Source organism: Peromyscus californicus, unplaced genomic scaffold (genome assembly GCF_007827085.1).
Source record: "Peromyscus californicus insignis strain IS unplaced genomic scaffold, ASM782708v3 Scaffold_7__1_contigs__length_154581171, whole genome shotgun sequence".
NCBI classification, from domain to species: domain Eukaryota; kingdom Metazoa; phylum Chordata; class Mammalia; order Rodentia; family Cricetidae; genus Peromyscus; species Peromyscus californicus.
Window position 1 is genome coordinate 78,170,459 of NW_026294595.1, and position 17,606 is coordinate 78,188,064.

General features: G+C 43.1%; 1 pseudogene; it reads left to right on the top strand.

The window, feature by feature from the left end:
• Nucleotides 1–4,072: 4,072 nt before the first annotated feature.
• On the top strand, nt 4,073–15,556 carry LOC128100948 (aldo-keto reductase family 1 member A1-like; annotated as a pseudogene).
• The last annotated feature ends 2,050 nt before the right edge of the window (nt 15,557–17,606 follow it).

The window sequence follows — 17,606 nt, forward strand, 5'->3', positions numbered from 1 at the left end:
TGCTCCAATTCCCTTGCTGACTTGACTGTATCCATCAGTACCCAAGACGATGCTGAGCTAAAATGGTTACCCAGATGATAGAGATGGCTGAATGAAGTGCCGTGGAATTCCTGGCTATTTGAGGCTCGGTGGGGGGGGGGGGGGGATTACAAATAACTAAAAATAACTAAGACTTTTTAAGCTAGTCTGAGAGACAGCCACATTCTCAGGCAACCATAGTGAGCAAAATGACACAAATGCCCTCATAAAATTGTGGTACCCCCGATAGAAGGCTATTGCCTTCTTATTGCTGTTGTAGCAAATTATCATTGATGTAATGGCTTAGAACAACATAAATTTATCTTTCTATAGGCTGTGGGCTGGAATTCTGACAGAGGTCTCAAGAGCTAAAATCGGAATGTTGACATGCCGTTCTCCTGTCTGGAGACACGAGAGTCCGACTCCTTCAGCGTGTTGGTGGATTGTTTCCTGTAGTTATGGGGCTAAGGTCCTGGTTTTTGCTGTGTTAAGTGGTGATGACCCGAAATTTCACTAGGTCACTTTCCCTTGCTTGTGGCCCACCGCCATCTTCAAGTCAGCAGGGCCAGTGGCAGGTGGAAGTCTTCCCACACCACGCCTCTGACCTACTCTTCTTTCTCTCCCATCTTAAAAGCATCAGATTAGGGCCAGCTGGATAGCCCAAGATGCTCCCAGCTCTGGATCTTCATGGTAATGGCATCTGTACCATTGTACCACATGTGGTTGTAACACAACCACAGATCCCAGGAATTGGGATAAAAGTGTGTCATCGAGGGGAGGGATGATATTATACTTTGTTTAAACCCATACAAATTTAATATGCATACATAAATTATACATATAGACTGCTTATTTATTTACTTTTTACATTTCACTGTGATAGAGCCTAGAGAGAAAATATTAGTTCCAGATGGGAAGTCAAGGAAAGCATTCAGCTGGGCCTGAAGGCTGAGTAAATGAGGTAAGGAAGGGGGAGTCGGATTCTAAGCTGGTACTTACAAGAGAGTGAGTCCCCATCTGGTACGCCTGTGGTGGGTAAGTGGAGCTATGGGACATGAGAAAAGATGAGAAGCTAAGGTGTCTTTGACCAAGGGAGTTTGAAAAAGCTTGTAGCTAAGAGGACAGGGCTGAGGAGTCATACCGAGATGGCTTGCGTCCCAACTCTGCAGCTATGCTGTAGACACATTAGCAAGGCACGTGTCCTCTACAAGTTAGACTGCCTCATCTGAGATACGAGATCACCAGCAATTATACCCATCTCATAGGCTTGATTGAAAAAATGTTTGAAGGACTTAACATTGAATGGAGGTACTGCTGCTGTTATTACCAGTCAAGCCCCTCCTGATCTGTGGTCGGATCTCTTGCACTAAGGAGAAAGTATGGGAGGACCAGACAAGGTGGAGCTGAGCACTTGGTGTGGTGGTTCAGTTTCTACCTAGCCTACTCTCCTCTCTCTACTACCAAGTTCATGGATCCCTGGTTCCCACTCACCAGATGCTCTTGGCATGTCTTGACAAGAGAACTTGGTTTAATCTACAAATGTCCTCCCTCTGCCTACCACACGTGTGTCCTGGTCCTTTGCTTATATTTGGTAACAAAAGGACAGTACCAAGACCAGTCCTGAAACAAAATCATGTTCTCATGTCCTGAGAGGGGGTTGGGGGCTTCTCTTCGACCTCAAGTTGCACATTCCTTTCTATGACCCAAGACAGTGAACTTGACTCCGTGTTCATTTCTGAGTCTGCAAACTCTGAATGCTAATACAGATGTTGATGTTGCCCACAGTTGATCAAGGTTCAGGTCTTCAGAGAAGGGAAAGATGGGCACATGCATAGGTTTGTGCATGTAAATAAACAGAAAATGTGCTTACTTATTTTAATACAGGGTTTAAAATCTAAGTTTAAACCACACAAAACTGATAAAAAAACATTCATCAGATTTAACCAGTAAGTGTCCAGTTCTGAGTATCCTCTATAGAACTGCTGTGCTAATGCAGCCCCGCTAAGTGAACTGAACAGGACTTCAAGCCTCAGTTGCCCAAGGCGGGACAGGAGGCAGGTGGGAGCAATGCCTTTATCCTCACCACCCACATGCTCTCCACCCCACTATCATTTTTTTCATACCATCGAAGTAATAAGTAGTCATTTCAAAAATACAGATTACTACATAGGGGGAAAAATTAGGTTCATGTACAGACCCACCTCTTAGATAAAACCATAATTAATACTTTGCAATGTCCTTTCCATTGTATCTCCACACACTTTCCAACTCAGCCAAAATGCAATTACTTCACATATCTTGTCTTGAGTAAATAGATATTTTAAACTCCTTTTGTGTCACCTCCCTTAGCCCCCATCCCCTGATAGATGTTTCAGAAGTTATTTGTAAACCAGGAATACAACAGTCAACTGGCGTATGGCAAGAATGCAGCACATGTTAACAATTATCATTATCACAAACAACAATCCTAATTATCATCTTGCTTAATCACCACTGAAACCCTGCCAGATCTTTAGAGATGAAAACCCGAGGCTCAGAGAATTATCACTCGCCCAGCCTACATAACTCTCAAGATGTGAACTTAGAATTTTCAAGGACTAACAAGAAAGATAGAAAATTTTCCATGGGAGATTTTTACCTTGAAAGTCTTTGCCAAGTTCCTAAACTCATTACTGAAAAAGCTGGGATAATTTGCTCCAGGGGCTGGCAAGAGAGCTCAGCTAGTAAGACTGATTGCCACCAGACCTGATGACCTGGGTTCAATGACTGTAACTCACAGGGCAGAAAGAGAACTGACTCCTAGAAGTGACCTCTGGCCTCCACACATGCAGTACTGTGGCACATGTACACACAAAACAAATAAATGTAATAAAGAAAGTTCCAGAATCTTCTGATTGTGTCTGATGAATTGATTTGGTGCCAATTGTTTCTGCCCAGATTTATTGTTCCAAAACTCCCCCTTGCATAAGAAGCTCTGTGAAAATACCAGCTTTTGAAAAAGCTTTCTCAAGCCTTGGGCATCCCAGCCTGGCTCTCTTGATTTCCAATTCCAAGCAATTTCTGCTTAAGAATAATAATAGCTCCAGCAGAGATTTAAAAAAAAGTCACCCAGGGTTCCCCTAAGCCCCTCAGAAAGATGTTTGTAGTAGCCACTGTGTCCCTGAGCCTTCTGAGCCCCTCCTTAGAGCATATGAAGTTCAGTTGTCATTGTCAACAGCCGTCTTCACTTGGGTGGCTTCATGCATGGATTGAGTTCCCAGGAGCCTTCTAGATAGAGTGACTTGGGCAGATTCAGCCCCCAGGGGGACCCTTTTCCTCCTCTCCATATACTGGAACATATATACAGACATGCACATGTGTGCTCACACAAGTATGCTGGACTACTATGAGTCATGGACTTAGGTAGCCCAGAGTTTGGCAATATGTGTGCTGGGTCAGAGCAAATATCGCCAAGGTAAAGGGTGGCATGGTACCTGTTTTGGTTGTCTAAGAGGATGTGGTGAAATTAATTGAGAACACCGACTTCCAGCTCTTAGTTAGCGTGTAATGTTTGCATCCAAGTTCTCTGCTTCTCTCATGTCCCTCTAGGGAATTAAGGGTCAAGTTTAGCAAAGCAAGGGCCTGAAGGCTAACCCAGCAATGAATCCAAGCCTACATGACCTAGAGGATAGTACAAGAAACTTCTCCCTGAAGAGCTCCATTGCTAAAGCAGCCTTTGTGATGATGGTGACATGTGCCTGGGATCCTGCCTTTGGAATATCATCCAGATTTAGGATCCAAATTTAGGATGGAAAACTTCATGTGCATGTGTGTACACACACCTGCCTTTGTCTACATTGTACTTTTGTGTACATAACTTGAATTTTTGGAGCTGCAGAAGACCCTTTGTTAAAATGCACATATCTCTGAGGTAATAATTTAAGGCATTTTAGTCAGTCACACAATATTGTACATTATTGTATATGACTACCTCTCTCTGTTGAACTTGGTCCTGGGGACACCAGAACACAGGAGTTTGGGTAGCAGGCTTTAACCAAGGTAGGTAGAATGGGACATGAGGCCCCAGATAAGAACATCAGACCCTGGGGATGAAGATCCTAGAGGTAGGCCTGCCCTTATAACCCTGATTACTTCCAGCTGGCTTCAGACACTGGGTGACCTTAGGTAGATCCCTGGCCTGTCTTGATGACTCAGCCACACCCTGAAGGTGATCAGGGTGACCTATAGCTCCGGGCAGCTGGATGCAGAATTAATTAATGACTGTGAGTTGCCTGAAAAGTTCAGGCCCATTGAGTCTCAAGGCATGATTATTAAGTTATTAGGAGGTTGAGTTAATTATTGTGTCTAAAGTTTCTGGTAGAAAAGGGTCAACTATCTAATGCTCTGGATGAGAAAAACCTTGGGAACAGAGGAAAAGCTCTGGGGAGGGAAACAGGTCTACTATTCATAGCCTGCTCTCAGCCTGTGCTGGAAAGCTGGGTCTTTCTGAGTGTGAATAAACCAACCTTTGAGGCAAAAGTAAAATATTTTAGGACATACAGAGAAATGCAGGCTATACTTTTTTTTTTGTCTAAACTTGCAGCTGATGTGACTTGCTGATTTTCCCTTGGAAGTGAGAACACCAAGTGGAGAAAAGCCGATCTACAATGATTCCACAGTCCATTGGGTGGTCCAGATGGTAGCTGTGTCCAGATGCTCCAGAGATGAGGTAGGAGGAACATGAAGCCTGGTCACTAGATAGGTGTAGGATTCTGCAAGCCACTCCCTTAACATCCCAAGCCACAGTCTTCATCTCTACACCTGGGGGTCACACTCTGTCTCAGCATTCCCGCAGCACCAGAGTAAAGGTTGAATGAGACAACAGCAGGATGTTCTGTGTGCAGCAGAGTATAGGCTGAATGAGACAACATAGCAGGATGTTCTTTGTACAGCAGAAAATGCTATTTGACATTACTCCCGGATGCTCTAGGAAGTTAAGGCTTTGTGGGAATTCCTTTTGACATGCTATATCCCACCCAACAATCTACCACAATGTCTACAGTTATGAGTGTTTGTCAGTATTCCCAACTGAAAGATTTTCCCTCTTGAAAAATACCACCAATTGGAACAGGTCCCACAACAACATGGAGATGGAGTGGGAGGGTCCATGGTTATCCTGGTGGACGAATGCAGTATTCATCAAGTAGCCAGCCCTCCAGCAATAATATCCCAAGGATCCAGATTTAGGGTGGGTAGTGTGTGTGTGTGTGTGTGTGTGTGTGTGTGTGTGTGCGCGCGCGCGCGCGCGCGCGTGCGCGTGCGCATGCGCATGCATTTTTGCACAAGGGTATGGAAGCCAAAGGATGACCTCAACTATCATTCGTTGGTGTTTTTGAGACAGGGTCTCTCACTGGTCTGAATTCCCAAGTAGGCTAGCTTGCTACTGTGCCTCAGGAACCTGCCCATCTCTGTCTCCTCAATGCTGAATTGTGAGCACAGATCACCATGCCATGCCTGGAGTGTTTCAAGTGTGGTTTCTAGATATAAAGCTCAGATCCTCATGCTTGCCTAGCAAGCACTTGACTGACTGAGCCATCTTCCCGGATGGGTAAGTTTTGATAACCAGGAGGGAGAACCCAGTTTCAGGAGTCCCAGAACCAGCAATAGAATGTTGAGTGCCAAACAGTGCAGGCATAGGATTTCTATCCACAGAAGGATGAGAGCGGAAACATTGTTGCTATTACTATTTAATGTTTTGCAGAACCTTTTGCATATCAGAACTTTGAAAGTACGTATTACCTTCCTCATTCTCCCAGCGACCTGGTACATCAATATTGTCTTTTTACACATGGAGTCAACTGAGACAGAAGACTCTTGCAATGTCAGAGGTCCAGTGTGTGGAGACAGAACTCACATTTAGAACTCAAGTCTCTAAATCCTTCTCTCACCCCATCCTCATCCTGATGCTTCATGTTTTACCTGAAGGGAATAAATGTTCTTTTCTCATTTGAATTTACCCAGCCTTGAAGATTTTATCTTTTCTCCTCTTGAAGAGTAACTGAGATATTTGGGATGCCCAGCAGTGGCTGGCTCTTTGTTTGTTTCTTTCATAGAAGGTTCCTGTCGGATGTGATCAATGGTGCAGGAATGATAGTTGACATCTAAGGACCATTATTATACACTAGGTGTTTGTATATAACATGCCTAATTCTCACAACAGTCTATAAAAAGGGCTTATATCCTCAATCTATGGGGACAAAGGTCAGGGTTCAGAGTGTACCATCAGACCAAGGTCATGTGGCTGCTAAATGGGCGAGCCAGGTTTCAACCCAGACTTTCCTGTCTTTAAAGCCCATGTAAGAGTCACTGTCGTTAATACACAAAGGCTATTCAGAGGTGTCATTTTGATTTTTTAAAATGTTGTTCTCAAATCCTCATTAATATACACTTAAAACTCTTAGAAGTCATTTTTAACCATAAGTAATTTTACTGATGTTTTCATAGATTGAGAGTTTCTTCACACTCCAGAAAAGGAGAATTTCTGCTTCCCACGGGGAGGAATCTCTCAAACTTCAGTAGGTGAAGTGGCATCGATCAGCGCTGCCACATGCCCTTGGGTCTGTTCGTGTTACTCTGTTTTCTAGCCGGTCCTTGGCCTTGTGGGGATTTTTGCCTTGATTGTTTTACCATCCCACAGTGTGAAATGGAATCTCATCGTGATTTTTCACTTGTATCCACTAGGACAGCCTGGGCTACACAGTGAAACCCTGTCTCAATAAATAAATAAGGGGGCCAGGGGATGTCTATACAGGGAAGGATGCTTCCCACAAAGCCTAATACTTGAGTTCAATTTCCAGAATCCACATGGTGAACCAAGAGAACTGATGCCTGCAAGTTATCATCTAACTATCACATGCAAACCATGGCATGTGTGTTCTCTACCCCACCTCCACCCCCATGTGTGTGTGCGTGTATATGTGTGTGTCTGTGTGTGTATGTCTGTCTGTCTCTCATTCTCTGTCTCTCAATAATGGATAGATAGATAGATAGATAGATAGATAGATAGATAGATAGATAGATAAACAAATAAACAATCAAACATTACTTGTGGAATATTAGTATGTTGTGCTAGGTACTAATGAGAACTAACTCAGGAATTACTTCTGATACCATAGGTTGGACAAATTTGAATTTAAGTGCACATTAATTCTTGTTCCTTGCACATATGAACTTGTGGGGGGAATCATTTTTACTTCTGCCCCATGCCAAAGCTGAGACATGCCACTTCCCTTGCAACCCACACTGAGTGTCCCCTCCTCCTAGGTGTTCCTTCAGCAAGGGAATGGCTGGCCCTCTCCAGGCTTGAATTTCATGTGGGAATCTCTGTCCTAACGCCCACTCTGAGCATTCTCAAGCCCTTGTCCATTCTCTGCACTTGTTACAAGTGCAGCTGTCAAAACAAACACGCACAACAATCCAGGTTATAGGTTATTAGAGAAGCTGCCAGCTGTGGGTTCGTGTTCTAACTGGAGGATGAGCATCTGAGTGTTCCCTTCTCCCCTTGTTGTATGTAGAAGGCATATTGTTTTTTAAAAAAAGGTTTGCTTGATATTTTACTAGCATTAGTTGTTTTTTTCTTCTTTCTTTCTTTTTTTTGAAAAAGATATTTTCTTTTTATTATACTCTCCAATCCTCTATATCACTGGAAATAGAAATTCCTATAATATTCTTTGTCCTCCCAGAACCTTAAATTCTCCAGTGAGATGTCACTTCTGCTGGGGGACATTCAGTGTCCCACACCCTCCATAAAGATAAGTTAGTCCATTGTCTCTGCTCATGTACTTGGAACATATCTCCAATAAAGCTCTCTTGACTGTTTACTGCAGTCCCTTGACTCCTCCCACCATTCAACAAGAGTCTGGCAGAGCATCCTAGTTACAATTCTATGTTTGGTATTTAACACAATGCCCTACACAAATTAGATACCTGGATGTTTATTTGCATTTGAATAAAGAAATGAATAAGACATCCATGTTTGCCAAGTGAAGTACAACAAAATCATAAGAAAGACACTCAGGTATGCCCGTGTCCCAACTGCCCTCTACTCTTCTAGACTTAACAATCAATTAACACATTGCTAGTTAAAGTATAGATTATTTATACACTCATTCACTCATATATTTATTCATTATCCAAGTCTTTTTTGAGTGCTTATTATACAAAAAAAAAACCTGCCTTGCAAATAATAGGTATATATGTACATGCACATATGCTAAGGGAGATAGGTTAACAAGGAAATATACCGTGGATTGTCTAATTACATTGTTCTAAATGTTAGGAGGGTGGGATTGAATCCCTCTAAGATACTAAGCTAACCACTGTATGAGGATGGGAACAGCATCCTAGCAAACAGAACAGTCATAGGAAAGCCTAGGCCAAAAGACTGGAACTTGACCCGTTCTTCAGTCTCAGCAATACCGCCATTGGGGCATCATTTTCTTCAATGATACCTGCCTCCCTTTTTCCTCTGCCCAATTGGTCCTTGTCCCCGCTCTCCCTGAGTGTTCTAATCTCAATGTCTTCTTTCCCAAAGGCTTTAGACAAGGAGGTGCCCTTGGTTTGGAATTTTAGTCCTCTTTATATCTGCATCGTAACATCTATCTCACCGTTCAATTAAGCAGGCATGTGAGCCATGCGAGGTCAATGTACTGTAATCAACTCGGTAAGAGCCTGCCATGTAGAAACTCAGTTTGGCCACAATTGACTTGAGTGGCAAAGTTACAACCAGGTTGTGCCAGAGCAGAAACCGCAATGACGTCAGAGAAAAGCTTCAAACTGGTTTACTAAGAGAAGGGTTTTTGAAAAATCAGCTCTGCCAAGCCACAAGCTCACAGGGCTTTGGACAGATCGCCAAAGCCCAAGACCTTTTCAAGCTTCCTTCACACTGCCAGCCCACTCATCTGGCATGAAATAAAATACCTTGCAATACACTCTTGATCCATCCATGTTGAATAGCCCCGTCCAGACCTGTGGGTAGAATGCCAATGTGGTATGATTAACTTCTTACTGACTTGTCCTGTAAGGAATGGGTTCCAAATAACATCTGCCTCCAACTGTGGTAGGCTACAGAACCAAGGAGTGAGCTCAGAGCAAAGTCAGAGGGAAACGCCCTGCTACCCCAAACAGTCTATTGACTTGGAGGGAGGGCTTCAGAGAGTACTTACTTGTGCCATTCCTTTTGTAGAATGTTAGCCCTGTGTAAGGACTTGGTCACGTGACAGGAGAGCTGCCCACCTACCTTCACCTCTGTATGCCCATAGAGTTTTGGTTAAATCCTCATTTTCTGACTCATTATGAAAGCAAATAGTGGTACTGTGTTTTCTGTTTGTTTCTCTTCCTCAGAAGGTTGTAAGTTCTCTGGGCAGAGGCTTTTCAATTTTACTTCATTGGGTTTAGTTTTTAGATATTAAAGACTGACTTTGGGAGGGTTTTTGGCTTTGTTTTTTGAGACTGGGTTTTGGTATATTGCCCAGGCTATCCTCAAACTTCTACACTCATTTATCTCCCTGCTCCAGCCTTCTTAATGATTGAAATTATAGTGGCCACCACCATGCTAAACAAGGGACCTTTCCCTATGCATCCTCATGATGGCTTCCTTCCCTATGAATCCTCATGATGGCTCCATTCTCACTCGCTGTCAGCTGATGACCCTCCTTGGAAGAGAACTCCATTTTCCTGTTGTCTTTAGCCACCCACACTTAAGCCTGAATACTCTGCCTTACTTCTTGTTCTGAATGAGAGTAAGTCTTTCATTTATGCACCAGAGTTCCACCCTGAAGCAAAAACACATTTAGTAATCCCCCTCTCTGTCTTCCATATTGCCAAATTCGCTCTTGCTGCTGGATATTACCATCAGCTTGCAAGAAATAAATCATTATGGTCCATTTTCAGTATGGGGTGTGCTTAGAGCTCACTAATGAATCACAGATAAGCCGGAGGCGCTAGGCCCCTGTCTTCCCTAGTGAGCAGCTAGCAGTTGCTTGGCTGGGCGCTTCTCAGTTCATCATATAGTTGAAAAGTTACAGGCAGTCTGGTACGTGACCAAGCACATGTTCAGAAAATGAGGGAATCTTGAGCCCCAGGATATGTATTAGATAAGGCTTGGCATCCAGAACAAACAAAATAAGGGATTTAGAGAGGGACAATACTAGACACTGTGGAGACTGTATCTCCACGAAGAACTCAGCCATTTGGAAACTGAGGGGCCTTTTTTTGCCTTTCCTCTAAACTATCACCTGACTTTGTAAGGTCAAAAATAAATAGATAGATGGCTAGATAGATAGATAGATAGAGAGAGAGAGAGAGAGAGAGAGAGAGAGAGATAGAGAGAGATAGAGAGATAGAGAGATAGAGAGATAGAGAGATAGATAGATAGAGAGATAGATAGATAGATAGATAGATAAACAGCTTCACTTTTGCTTTTCTGAGTCTCTGATACTCTTATGAAGTTAAGATCATTGTTTCTCACAAGTTTTTAATCCGTTGTTTGCCTTCTGGACTTCAACTCACTCCCAACCACTATTCCATGTTCCCCTTTACAGAAGAATCTAACATAGCTTCTTCTAACTGTCTTCCGAACTAATCTCTCTCATCCCCTATCAAGGTCACCAGTGATCACCATGCTACTAACCCAGTGTTTGGTTGCCCTTTCGGCCTCTCTAGCAGTAGTTAATACACACACTCACTGACCTATGTGAGCATCGCATTTGCCTGGTTTTCTCCTGACCTCTCTAGTCAGTCCTTTCCAGTCTCCTTCCCTTATTTTTCCTCATCAGTCCCACGTGCTTGCAAAGGCCACACAGTTGGGGCTTCCTTCTCAGGCCCTGTTTATTTATAATCACTCTTCAAATGACCTCATCTAGTTTTATAACATCCAGTATCAGTTCTGCCTTAACAACTCCCGAATGTGTGTAGTAACTCACACTTCTCTGATCCAGGCTTGTGTATCTCACTGCCTATCTACCATCTCTGTTTAAATGTCCACTGAGGCATCTGAACCTGCCTCAGTGTCTTCCACATTTCAGATGCTGAGAACTATATCCTTTCATTTTCTCCTGCCAAAAATCTTTACTCTTTCTCAACTCTTTCCTCTTTTATCCAGCAACAAATCTTGTCATTTGCCCTCAAAACACATGTGGTATCTGTCTTAGCCACTGTCCTATGCTGTGAAGGGACACCATGACCAAGACAACTTAACAGAGAAGAAAGCACTTAATTGGAGACTTGCTTACAAGTTCAGAGGTTTAATACATTATCATCATGTGGCGGGGGAGCATGGCAGCATGCATGGAGCTGGAGTAGTAGATGAGAGCGACACCCTGATGTATAAGCCGAGAGAGAGAGAGAGAGAGAGAGAGAGAGAGAGAGAGAGAGAGAGAGACAGAGACAGAGACAGAGACAGAGACAGAGACAGAGAGAGAGACAGACAGAGAGAGAGACAGACAGAGAGACAGAGACAGACAGAGACAGAGACAGAGACAGAGACAGACAGACAGACAGACAGACAGACTGGGCCTAGCATGGACTTTTAACTCCCCAGAGTCCACCCCTAGTGACACATTTCCTCCAACAAGGACACATCTCCTAATCCTTCTAATCCTTTCTACTCCCTGATGACTAAGCATTCAAATGTATGAGCCTATGGAAGACATTCTTATTCAAACCACCACAGTATCAGGTTATACCACCTTATCACCACCTCTCTTCTGCCTGCCCCCTCTTTTGTGGTTTGCTGAAAGCCACAGGAAAATGTAATGGAATCCAGCTACTATCACAAAAGCTACTACTTGGAAAGGTCAAGGACTTTTCCAAGGGTCAAGCCATGGCTTAAGAAGTCTTGGCTTTTGTATATATATTAGCTGGTTCCTAAAATGATTTTCTTGTGTGCTTCCAAGAACTCCTAACAGTGTATTTATCTAAAATACCTATCAAGAATCTAAGGCCAAATGATCTCCTGAACTAAGGTAACACCCTAATGGAAATAACACTGTCTCCTAGGTCAGGCGGATAGCTTTATTTCTTGTGCAATTTTAGCTGAGACTCTCCTATCTTATACAGCCTTACTGACGTTATAGACTTCTAACATTTTTACCTAACCACTTCTAAGAATGTAGTTTGAGAACATAAATTCCCTTTTTCTGATATATTAATCAATTTTAGCTCTCATTTGACCTCCTCCCTTACCACTCCCTTTTTGAGCTGTAAAAGAAAGCCTGATGGTCACTGCCTGAGGAAAATTCTTACCTGCCTTTATGACCCTGTAAGAATTCAAGACTGGTGACCTTGCTTTAGCTAGAGCACTGCTATTGCTATTGCATATATAACTGTAAACCTCAGAGACTGAGAGAGGATTTTAACTGGAGAACTAGAAGAATGAGATGGAAATTGAGGAAAAGCCAGATGGGGAAGAACGAGATGAGAAAGACCAAGATGGGGCAGAACTAAGATGAGAAAACTAAAATAAAACTTAGAGGGGACAACAGATAAATGTAGAGAGAAATCAGGCAAGAAAGGAGCTAGGCACAAGAACAAAACTGAAGCTGTGTAGATAGGATTTTTATCCCAGAGGAATAAATCAATGGACAAAGAGCTTGGTGTGCTGAGATCCTTTTACCAAAAATAATTCTCGATATTTGTAGCTTCTCTCCTGGGCCCCTGGGAAGAATATTATTAAGGCTGGTACTTAACAATATTCAAGAGTGGTTCAAGTCACCAGTAACTCTCACTAGGATCATTGCAGTAGCCTCTGGTAGATCTTGTACGTCTACCTTTCAGTCCAACACTGTCTTACTCCACAACCATATATACACATCTCAACAGAGCCACCAAAATTGGCCTTGTGGAACACTAGGTTATGTCTGTCCTGTAGTCAACTCATTGACTAGAATTTTGTACTTATTTGGATGACTTTCTCTTCATAGTGAATTTACTTATTTATTTTAATTTTTAGCTTATACAATCAATTTATTAACAAAAAATAATCTGAGAAGTCCTATGTACAATGACTGTGATGACTTCCTCTTCCTTTAAGTGCTGTCAAGAGGAATGGGGGTGATATCCTTATCTACTAATCTTCATCCCTGAACAAGCAAAAGCTCTGATGGCTGACTGGGCTCTGGGTTTTGATCATATTTCTTCCTGTGATGGAGTTTAATATCCAGGGCAGTGATACGCAGCTCCATGAAGCTCTGGGCACTCCTGGACAGTCAACATGGCTGCATATGGATAGGACTCATAGATCAGCCTTTCCTTTCACTCCACCAGTCACTTGCCAGGTGGTTTCCTTGCCAGAAAGGTCAGTGACATCGACAAAGGTACCACTGAAGGGTGCAAAGATGTGGTAGACACCAACCATATCCTATCCTTCAGCCACTTGAGGTCCAAAGCGAAAGACTTTTCCCTCTTCTTTCCCTTCCCCTGTGAGGTGCCATTTCTGTGCATCATCTCCAGACTCCTCTACTAGATCAAAGTGAATGTATATATAACATACTATGCCAACTTAAAAGCACATTTCTCATATTATAGTAGCAGTACAATATAATTGAAATTGCTATTAATACAGAGAACACTTCTTTTTCACATACTCCTATGAAATTAATACATTCCTTACTTACCCACAGAGCATAGTGTTAGTGACTGTAGTTTTACAATAGTCTTCAAGCTTTGTATGTGTCCTATAATTTGATGTTTTTCATAAGTGCTCTGCATCTTTTTTTTTTTTTTTTTTTTTTTTTTTTTTTGGTTTTTCGAGACAGGGTTTCTCTGTGTAGCTTTGCACCTTTCCTGGAACTCACTCTGTAGCCCAGGCTGGCCTCGAACTCACAGAGATCCGCCTGGCTCTGCCTCCTGAGTGCTGGGATTAAAGGCGTGTGCCACCACTACCCAGCATGTTCTGCATCTTTTAAGTTATTTGCATTTTGACATGTATTTGAGCATCATAGCATTAATTTCTACAAAGAAAAAGTTTATTGATATTGTGACTAGGATTGCACTGAATTTATAGATGAGATTAATTTGGAAAGGATGGAACCTGGCTAATACTGAGTTTGACACTTTGTTCATCTTTCTCTTCTTCAGTGTCATGGAGTCTTCAGTGCAAGGGTTTTCTATGTCTTTCACTAAATCCAATACTAATAACTTCATATTCATTTCTGCTGCTGTTAACAAAATTATTTTGAAAATCTGTGCTGGTTGTTTTTCATCAACTTGATACAAATCAGTCATCTGGGAAAAGAGAATATCAACTGAGGAATTGCCTCCATCAGATTGGCCTGTGGACGTATCTGTTGGGCATTTTCTTGATTAATGACTAATGTGAGAGGGCCCAGCCCACTGTGAGTGGTGCCGTCCCTGGGAAGGTGGTACTGGGTTGTACAAAAAAGCAAGGTGAGAGTGTAGAATTGAATTCTGACCACTTTGTGTTCCCTGCAGCTTGAATTCACTGCTGGTGTGTGTGGGGGTGGGAGGGGGAGGGAGGAGGGCAGTACAGCTTCCTGTGCCCTCCTGCACACTAGACAGAAGGTGCTTCTTTCTGGTCTGGGGATATAGAAGAGAACACCTGATCAGGTTAAAAACAGCCATTGAACATGCCCTTAGTATAGGCTCCCACCACATTGACTGTGCTGCTGTATATGGGAATGAGACTGAGATGGGAGGTTCTGAAGGAGAATGTGGAACCAGACAGGGAAGTGCCTCAGGAGGAGTTTTCTGTGACCTCCAAGCTCTGTAACACTAAACTCTACTATGAGGATGTAGAAACTGCCCTCCAGAAGACAATGGCTGATATCCAGCTGGGGTATCTAGACCTGTACTTGTTGTACTGGCCATATGCCTTCGAACAGGGATACAATTCCCTTCCCCAGGAACGCCAATAGGACTGTCCAGTGTAACTCTGCCCACTGTAAGGAGATGTGGAAGGCTCTGGAGGCACTGCTGTGAAGGGACTGGTGAGAGCTCTGGCTTGTCCAACTTCAGCAGTTGGCAGATTGATGACATCCTCAGTGTGGCCTGTCTGTGCACAGCTGCCTTGCAGGTGGAGTGCCACCCATGCCCAGTGCAGAATGAGCTCGTTGCCCATTGTCAAACACAAACGTGGAGGTGATGGCTTATATAGCCTCTTGTGTTCCTCTGATCATGCTTGGTGCCATCCTGATGAGCCTGCCCTGCCTGAGGAACAAATGGTCCTCACCCTAGCTGGAAAACATGTCTGCCAGCTTAGATCTTGCAGGTTCAGCAGAAAGTAATCTGCATCCCCAAAAGTGTCACTCCTTCTCCTATCCTTCAGAACATTCAAGGCATTGGATTTGACCTTCAGCCCTGAGATGAAGCAAGTAGATGCTCCGAATAAACATTGGTGTGATATGGTGCCCAGGATTACAGAGGAAAGGCTCCTGGAGACGCCACACAGCCTCTGTATCCCTTTAATGACCCATACCAAGGCCAGAGCTTCTCAGCATCCCTTCCAGCTCTCTTGCTAAGAAGTATTGTCTGCTGTTCCTGAGAAAAGGGAATCAGTTAGACCACTGGAGTATAAGAAAGGAAGGAGAGAAGGAAGGGAGGGAGGGAAGGAGGGAGGAAGGAAGGGAGGGAGAGAGGGAGGGAGGGAGGGAGGGAGGGACTGTGGGGTGACCAAGCACCAAGGACAAAAGAAGCAGCTTTTATGAGCCTAGAACTCTATAATCAGCAAGACTATATTTCATATTCAGAAAAGAAAGAATTTTCAGTCAAATTGGGGCTTGCAAAATTTACTGGTGTCACATTTGCGCTTTAGGAGTGGACACACGGACTGCTTCGTGAGGAACAGCAGCAGGTACTGTGCAACTCCAGAGGTTAGAAACCATTCCAGCACGTCTAATGCAACCTGAAAAGGTTAACTATAAACAGAGATAAAGAAAACCATGGTGAGACGACGCTAGAGACAAAATGAAATTAAAAATCTACTCAGTTAACTTAAAAGAAGCCATGTCAGAAAAAGGAGAAAAGATGAAGAAGAAAAGCATGGTATAAATATAAAAGACACCACAAAACAAACTCAAATACAGCAAACTGATGATTACAGTCAGTGGAGGCCGTCCAAACACACAGGCTGGAAGGTAGAGGTTTTTAAGAAAGTAAGAAACAGCATGAGATTACAGGTACAAGAGGGCCTCTGCCGAATTTCTTAGAAATTGCCAGTGTCTAGTCATCAACGGGAGCTCAAGCCATTAGAGAGTAACACCTTCTTTAAATGAAGTGTGCGTGCCAAGAACCCAGCTCTTGGGATGCTGCAATCTCATGGGGATCTCTCTGGCTTCCCCTTAGCTCTCCCAAGTCCTTGATCTCCATCAAAAGAATTCAGACAGAGCATAGTGTACATGACAAAGTTTACTACATGGGTTTTGGTAGAGAGCAGTACAGATGGACTTCATATTCTGGCAACAATAAGAGCTGTCCAGAAGAAAATGTCTCTGTTGAGTATTTTAACCACATACAGGTGTGGTCTGTGTAGTTAGAGACCTTTCTCCTGCTGTACTGAGTCTTCTATGGGGATATATCGGCATATCACGTGCTTACTTACATTAGATTTCATTGGGAAATGTAATGAGCAGAAGTAACAAATTATAATTCTGTTCAAAACTTTTTTTCTGCCTCTTGTGAAATGGCCTTTGGAATAATTATACTTCTAATGCATCTCAGTCAGCTGCCTGTGGCTGTGGGAAAATACCTGAGAAAACAGCTTTAAAGGATGAGTTGCTTATTTTCGCTCAATTTCAGAGTTTCCCTCCTGTATCAGTACGTTCCCTAGCTTCTGCGCCTGTAGCAAGGCAGGATGCCATGTCGAGGAGCCTTCGGAGGAGTAAAGCTGCTCACTCTGTGGCAGCTAGGACCACACAGTGAGAGACAATGGGGTCAGGGTCCCACAGTAGTTTTTGTTTTGTTCTTTGAGACGGGGTTTCTCTGTGTAGTTTTGGTGCTTGTACTGGATCTCGCTCTGTAGCCCAGGTTGGCCTCGAACTCAGAGAGATCCTCCTGGCTCTGCCTCCTGAGTGCTGGGATTAAGGGCACATGCCGCCACTGCCTGGCCACTGGCCACAGTAATTCTTTATCTCACATTGCACACAAAAAGTTCTGGATGGATTTAAAACCAAACTACAAAAAGCAAAAATGATAATATACGTACATACGTGTGTGTGTGTGTGTGTGTGTGTGAGAGAGCTGAGCACTGAAATGTCTGTTTCTTAAACACAATGTGAGAGGAAAAATCATAAAGAAAAATAGTGATAAATTTAAATATATTGCAATTAATACCTCTGCAAAGCAAAAGATATATTCCACAAAATAAACGGCATGCCAAGTACCATGTGTAGACACATGTAAATTATATAAACAGACAAGGTTAATACCTACCTACATTTTAAAAATTCCTACAGATCAGAGCTGGAGAGACGGCTCAGTGGTTAAGAACACTGGCTGCTCTTGCAGAGGTCCCAGTGTTTGATTTCCAGCACCCACATAACAGATCACAACCATCTATAATCCCAGTTCCAGGGGTTCCAGTGCCCTCTTCCAAC